Here is an 8248-nt window from a genome sequence, read left to right as displayed (position 1 = left end):
AAATTCAAAATATGCTATTATGCTGCAGATAACACGAAAGAATACGATAAAAATGTTTTATCTACAGCATCAATAAATTTAAATTTATCATTTTAGCTTAAAACCACAAATAAACTGAAAATTAAAAATTGATGAATAAGGAAAATATGAAGGGGAGTGTGAAATCATGGCCATAATTCATTTAGTAAGAAGACTTCAAAATTACATAAGTCATATTTTGACTTGCTGACCTAAATTTTTTCATAGCTCCAATAACAATAATTGTGACTTGTTGTTCTGACTTTTTATCCTAAACCTCTTTCATAACCGTGAAAATGAGAATTGTGACTTTTTACCTGCGACTTTTTGTCCCACATCTCTATCATGACTATGAAAATCAAAATTAATGAACTGAAAGAAGCTAAAATAAACTAAAACATACTGCATGGTTAAAAAAAGCAACAACAAAAAAAAAATCCCCAAAAGACACCCAAAATAAACACAAGAGAGAAACATTGCAAAACATTTTAGAGGAAATAGAAATTGAGAGTGTAAAAATAAGGGCTTGAAAATTTAGTGAACTCTGTAGTTAACGTAAGCAACTTAAGCAAAGAAAGAAAGGACTTATGGAATCATTTCAATCTGACAACATAATGTACAAAGACCGTTTGAATATTTTAAAGCAAATACAAAAGCATTAAAAATAATTATGCGCATCACAAAATATTGAGCAAGAATATATAGAGAAAAATTGCAAGATATAATTTAAAACAAAATGAATGAACAATATCGAAATAATTGCGGAGAATGAATAACAAGGGATGAAACTGAAAACAAAACTATAGGGCAATGAATGAAAGGAAAGTCACCAGGTTCCGATACTTTATCGTCTGACTTTTATATAAGATTTAAGAAATAAATAACACCATTCTTAGAAACACTATCCAAGAATAGATCTTTAAAAGTGTAAACGGCGAAAACTATGAAATGGGGGAAAATCATATTAATATATGAGAGAATGTGTGACTATGACGAATTAGTAATAGTTTAAAATCTTACGAAAACGTGTAGTGACTAGGGTCAAAAATGTATGTCACAGATTATTAATAACAACCAAAACTGAGGGGTGGGGGAGGAGGGAAGAAATATACAACATAACATACTTACATCAAAGCGTCATAGAATATATAAATACCAAAGGAGATAACGAACCATGATATTTTCCGACCAAGAGAAAACGTTCGACAGATTTGAATTTGAATATGATGACAAATATCTGAATAATTATAGTATTGGGATTAATTTCTGTAGATGGACAAAAATCGTGTATCCAAATATAAACGTATATTCAAGAGTATAAGTAAAAGAAGCTAAGACTAAAACTTTCACTAGGAAGATCAGCCCGACAGGGCTGCCCCGCCCTCTCCCCTGGTCCATGCTTCTATATGTGATCACAATAGACGTATTATGCACAAATATGAGCAAGATTAATATTATAGGATATAAAATACCAAATTTAAAGAAAGAATTTAAAAGGATACAGCATGCAGTCGATCTTACAACTTTAATCACATATCATTTCTCTTCAAAATATTTAAAACTTTATCATGACTTTAGGAAAACCTCCCGCTCATAAAAAAAATCATGAAAAAACAAATAGAGTGGAAATCACCCATGCGTCATTTCCATCCCCCCATAATAAATTAAACAATGAGTGAGTGCTATAGAAATATATTTTTTTGGGTGAAGATGCTATTGTTATATATATTTGATTTAATTATATCTGATTTAATATATATATATATATATATATATATATATATATATATATATATATATATATATATATATAAGTTTAATTGTTTGTCAGTTTAAAAAAAATATTTTTCATTACATGATATTCTAGTGTAAATTTATTCACTAGAGATGATACTTATTTTTAGAAAATAGTTTGACCTTGATTGTTAGTTTATAAACACCAGGTGTTGATCTAAATCATGACTTGTTTCAGAATTAGTAGCGACCTTCGTAACCAAGTTTTTTTTAATTTTAAAATGATTGGTTGTTTCCAAGGTCATGATGGGACCTAGTATATAAGATATAAACAATTTTTTTTAATTAGAGTAAAAATGATTGGTTTTCGTCAGGGTCACACTGGGTAAACGTAATCTCTAACAAACACTTGCTTCTATAAACTACCAGAAAATAATCACGTGACCCTTGTTTACGTTTTATAAAGCCCATATAACCCATGTTTTGGTGAATTAATCTCAGTAGAGGTTGTGCCGTTAAACTGTACGTTTTATTTTGTGCTGTTTTGAGTTGCCTCAGATTAATTGGTTATGAGATATTTCAAATTACTTCGATTCAAAAGAATTAATTCTGTTATTTTTCTGGAAAATACGTGTGCTCATGTAATAGTGTGGAACAAGGACAGTTTTTAAAAAATGTATTCAGCTATCAGAAACCGGAGTGATAATTCTTATTTCTACAAGGAACTGTAGACTTCAACACTACATATTGTAGCATACGTCATCGTCTTCCATCTTGAATTCTTCGTCGGGATTCAGTTGAACATTTTGTTATTAGGACTACTAAAACTTTACTCTCGGATTATTTTTTGGATTATTTTTGGATTTGATTCTATAAAACCGTAAGTTCATATTTTTTTCTCACTTTTACAGATCTTTCCAGTGTAATAAATTATTGTATTTTTATAAGCTTGTTGTTTTCACTCTTTCTTGTGTTACTGTTTATTCGAACCTAAACACGTGACATAAGACTATGTTGCTACATATTAGACAAAATTGAAAGATATGAGAGAGAGAGAGAGAGAGAGAGAAGGTTGCAAGTACACACACACACACACACACACACACACATTGAAGAAGTTTTTGAATTGTTTGGTAGAAGCACTGACACGTGGGAGCAGACTATTCGGGACACTGACACGTGGGAGCAGACTGGTCTGGACAGTAGCCTGGTACCCTGGCCTACCATGATGTCTCGCACGCGAAAGTTGACCGGAGGCCAGGGTACCAGGCTACTCAGGACATGGTCATGTGGCGCTCCTCCATCGGAAAAGGCAGTGCAGCTTGCGATGCCAACAGGACAGCCGTAGCAGAACAACGAAGACAGGCCAGGAAAGCCCGAGCCAGTGACCATACAATCCGCGTTGCTGCCATCCCATGTGCATACCGCCATAGAACATTCAGGGCGCACATCGGCCTTTTCAGTCACCTGCGTACCCACATAAATATAGATCCCCCTCAAACATTGGATGACTAAAGTTGCCCTCGCCGTCTCGACGGACGAACCAAGCAAGCATATACACTATTTATTTCAGTCAATAGATTTGAATGGCAATATGCATTATATATTTTTTTTCTCTCAAAAAAGTAGTTAATTTTATATGGCATGGAAAGCTACACTACCATCCACGAGAATATTTATACAAAGACAAACGTGAAGGTGTATTTAACATTCCATATATAAGATGCATAAATACAGCTAATATTATAAATAGAATAAGGCACCTAAAGGAAAACCTAAATTATACAATGGCAGCATCTTACATTTACTGGTTAGGATAAACACTAAATCATATTACAGAGTTGTCTTACAGAGGAATAGTAACGATACACTGAGAAAATTAATAGAACTACCACGTAAATTAAGATATATTAAAGAAATAATATAGAGAAAAGGAAAAAGTATTGAAGAAAAACACATAGTATAGTATTATAAAACAAGATTTCGTATAGAAATACGATTAAAAGTGCAATTAAAAAATACACAAAAGTTAACTGTAATTTAGTATGGAGGAACTGGGAGAAAATTAAATCAACAACAAAGCAAAATATGCTGAACATCATGTATGGCTCACTGGTGAGGTGGCTATAAGGAAACCTATAAGAGTTATATCCAAGTGTCATTTATGTGAAAGAGGACATTTTGCAACAACAAAAAAACATCATGTCATTTTATATTGCCGGGTAAATCAGCCAAAACTAACCACCTAGAATCAAATTTCAAGAATCGGGCATGTACAGAAATTACCAAATTTTATATACAGACAGTTTTTTATTTAAAAGAATGGACGTACTCTCTCTCTCTTATAGCCATAAATATTCTACGATGCAGTCAAGTGACTATAGTGCAGCATAGACTACGTTTAGCCAATATTAAGAACAACAATAACAATATTAAAAATAACATATGCTCAAACAAAACAACAAACGAGGACTTGTATGGAAAACCACCATATTTTAGAGCCATAAGAAATCAATCATTTTGGATTGCATAGTTCACTCAAAAGGGTTTTACGACTGTACAGCTAAAGCCAGTAAACTGTTTGATTAAATGTCTCAAAAACGATAATAAACTAAGGAAAACACAATAAGGGAGATATTTTAGAATACTAACACACTGCTAATAAACAGATACGTACAAAAATATACAAGCATGGACATCCACTGTCCGTTTTCTGAAAGCAGATAGGGTCATAGTTTATCTGGATACCCGCTGTGTGTGTTCTGAATGCAGACAGGCCATTTTTTTGTGCCGTGCAGGACACCCACTGTCTGTGTTCTAAAAGCGGATAGGCCTATTAGTGCCGTTTAGGACACATACTGTCCGTGTTCTAAAAGCGGATAGGCCTATTAGTGCCGTTTAAGACACATACTGTCCGTGCTCTAAAAGCGGATAGGCCTATTAGTGCCGTTTAGGACACATACTGTCTGTGTTCTCAAAGCGGATAGGCCTATTAGTGCCGTTTAGGGCACATAGTGTCCGTGTTCTAAAAGCGGATAGGCCTATTAGTACCGTTTAAGACACATACTGTCGGTGTGCTAAAAGCGGATAGGCCTATTAGTGCCGTTTAGGACACATACTGTCCGTGTTCTAAAAGCGGATAGGCCTATTAGTGCCGTTTAGGACACATAGTGTCCGTGTTCTAAAAGCGGATAGGCCTATTAGTGCCGTTTAGGACACATACTGTCCGTGCTCTGAAAGCAAACGCTGTAAATGTATATGTTAAAGCACAATAAATGATTTGCAAAAGCAAATATTTTATATTGTCTCATAAACCGAATTCCAGCAATATGATTTGGTCATTTATTAGGCCTGTATTTTGCTGCATGGGGCACCCCTGTATGTGTTTTGAAATTATACGTTTTAAATGTACACGTGTTACCACAAAAATTATTTAAAGAAGAAAATGTTTCTTATTACCTTGTAACCAAATTCCAGGAATATAATCTGGTCAGTTATTTTCGCTGCGTTTTACGGAAAAAGGAAGGAATTGTTAGTCTTTCCTGTTAGTACTTCTTTATGGTACATGCGCTTATCGAGTAGCAGCATAGTGTATCATCTCATACACAGTTGAAGATACATACTTGAAAATTTGCATATCGCTCTGGAGTGGGGGTGGGGTGGAGTGGAACAATTGTATATATATATCTCACAAGCTAATTATATTCTCAATGACCTATAGAAACGCATCGATTTATTATCATCATAAAGTTTATGCCAATAAATATCTTCACATCTGTCACTAAACATTTTAAGAAACATTTTTTCATCATTCAAGTCCTGACTACACCAAACATTGCCAAATCCATATATAAACAACAGTACAAATAGTTTTATTTTTTCTATCGAACTCTCTTTTTGTTCTGGAAAGAAAGGTTTCAGAATTTTTAAAAATAAAGAATACATGTGATAAAACGCAACCCTGATGTACGACCAAGTGGCAATTAAACACATCGATTATAAAAGTGTTGTACTTAACACTTGCTTTTACATGATTATAAATTTTCTTAATAATTTATAATATTTGTCCACTAATTTTGTTATTCAACTATCGTTAACAATTCCTTTCCCCTATTAAAGGTTTGTTCATAGTCTATCAATACTACAAAATGATTTACCTCTTTTCTTAAATATTTACAGATTATTGTATATAGTGTAAACTTAACTTCTAGTGTAGAATAACCAGCTCTATAGCATGATTCATTTTCGTCCACCTAATCATTTACCTTATTATTGAAAATCGACGCAAAACATTCTTTAATGTTGGTAGTAAGCTAAAGCCTTTCTATTTGGAGGGCTCGTTTGCGTCACTTAATTCAGAATTGATGTAACGATAGCTGTTGACCAATATTCTGGATAATATCCAAAATCGAATAGTTTATTAAATGGTATTGTTAATATTGGTGCAATTAGGAAAAGAAAAAGAAATCGCTGGATAAAGCAATGGCTCCCCAAGCTTTTTCATGCTTCAGTTAACTAAATGCTATGCGGACCTACTCTTTAGTTTCAAAACTATTTGAACATTTCCATGTTCCAACATAGCGAGAAAAATTAAATAATTCTTAACAAAATTCACACCAAGCTGCAGTTGTGATATTGACCTGTGCACTAGCAACTGCATTCTTTACAATGCACTTAACCCACGGTGTGTATTTTTACAGCAAATTGCAGATCAAATATCATTTGTTTGTTCTATTTTTCTTTCACTTGCTTTTGTAAGATATTTATGCACATTCCAATAGAATTTATAATCTTCAGGCGATTTTAATGTCATTGCATATTCTGGATTGTCTTAGATATCTTAAGGTTTATATCTTAAGTTATAGCTTTCAACGGCTGTACAATTTCTGTTTTCTTGGAGATTTTACATCCGTATTTTGATTTCTGTTGATGGTTTTCATTGGGTTTGCTGCGTCATTGTCATTGTATGTTATCAATGATTATGTTTCGTCACATTCATTAAGTTTGTTCTAATTAATATCATTTAAACTCGTATCCACATTTTAAGATAATAGATCCTATAGATATGGATTTTTAGATAGACACTTTTATTTGTTCGATGTGCAAGTATTTTCTAATGTACCTCCAGGGTCAGCAGCAGGCAGGGCGAACCGACTACTAAGTTCCGACCAAAAAAAAATAAACCTCGTGAAAAATTATTCCCGTAGAAGACGTTTGATTAATAAATAGAGGCTTCCATGGAATGTTTTATTTTTCCCCCAACTAAACCTGAGATAGCTGAAAAATAAGGTATTCTATGTGATTTTTTTACATTTTTATTATTATTTGCACGACCAATATAGGTAGCGCCCTTCCTGCTGCTATAGCAATTTTAATTGGTATTAGTCAGATTGGAGGTTTTTATTTGTGTTAAAAAAACATGAATCAGAAAATATTTTTTATTTTTAAGATATAAATTGAAATTAATAATTATTTTATAATCATGGATGTTGGAGAAGCACTTAGAACCAGAATAGCACGAGAGAGATAGAAGCGATAAAAAAATATTTACCAGTACGAGAATCAGTTAAACGAAAAATACGTGCAATTCAAAATGCGAAAGAGGGATTTGCTGAGTCGACCGAATTATTATTTAAACCATTTACTGAAACCACATAAAAAGTTATTTTAGGTGACGTAGAAGATCCTGAGGAGCGAAAACGTGGTATTCTTCCTGTGCTGAAAAGAATTGAAGAACAAACTCGACCTCAACCTGTTGCTGCACCTGTACCCAGACCCAGACCTAGACCAGGATTTAGAACCAGAGTTAAATCCACGAAATATAAACCTAAGGCCACAGCTGAAGATGAAGAAATACCTGAAGAACTTGAAGATGAACCTGAAAAATCTAAAAAAAAATTCCTCCATGGGAAAAATTTAGTGATAATGGTATACAAACAATAAAAAAACAACCTTTCATAAATGAAGACGATATATATAACTTTGGTGCTTTTGCTTATTCTTCCTTTGGAAAAAAAGAAAATTATTTAAAACCTGAATATAAAATTAAATCTAATAATTTATGGAAAGATTTAATATATAAAGTAAAACTAAATATTACACGTTTAAGTAAAAATGATCATATTTATCGAGTATTTAAGCAAGGTGCATCAGATGCAGAAGAGTACGATAGACAGCAAGCAGAAAAATAAAAGAAATAGAAGAAAAACAAAAAAAATAACAAAAAAAGAAGAAAGAGAAATGAAGTAGATAGAAAAAGCAGAAAGAGAAAGAGAAAAAGGAAGTAAAATTAAAACACAATATTTCGATGAGGGAGCAGCAGCTCAGCAAAAAATAGCTCAACTAGAAGAAATGGAAGAAGAAGATGAAACCATGATAAAAAAAAAATGGGTCATCAGTTGATACTGGTGAGCAACAAACTTCAATTCCAGTCCAGACTGAATCAGAACCATACCCCGGTGAAAGAGAAGATCGTAAAATAAATTTTAAAAGATAT

The sequence above is a fragment of the Sinohyriopsis cumingii genome, chromosome 19 (genome assembly GCF_028554795.1).
Source record: "Sinohyriopsis cumingii isolate HCF-2022 chromosome 19, ASM2855479v2, whole genome shotgun sequence".
NCBI classification, from domain to species: domain Eukaryota; kingdom Metazoa; phylum Mollusca; class Bivalvia; order Unionida; family Unionidae; genus Sinohyriopsis; species Sinohyriopsis cumingii.
Note: the sequence above shows the minus strand (reverse complement) of the source record.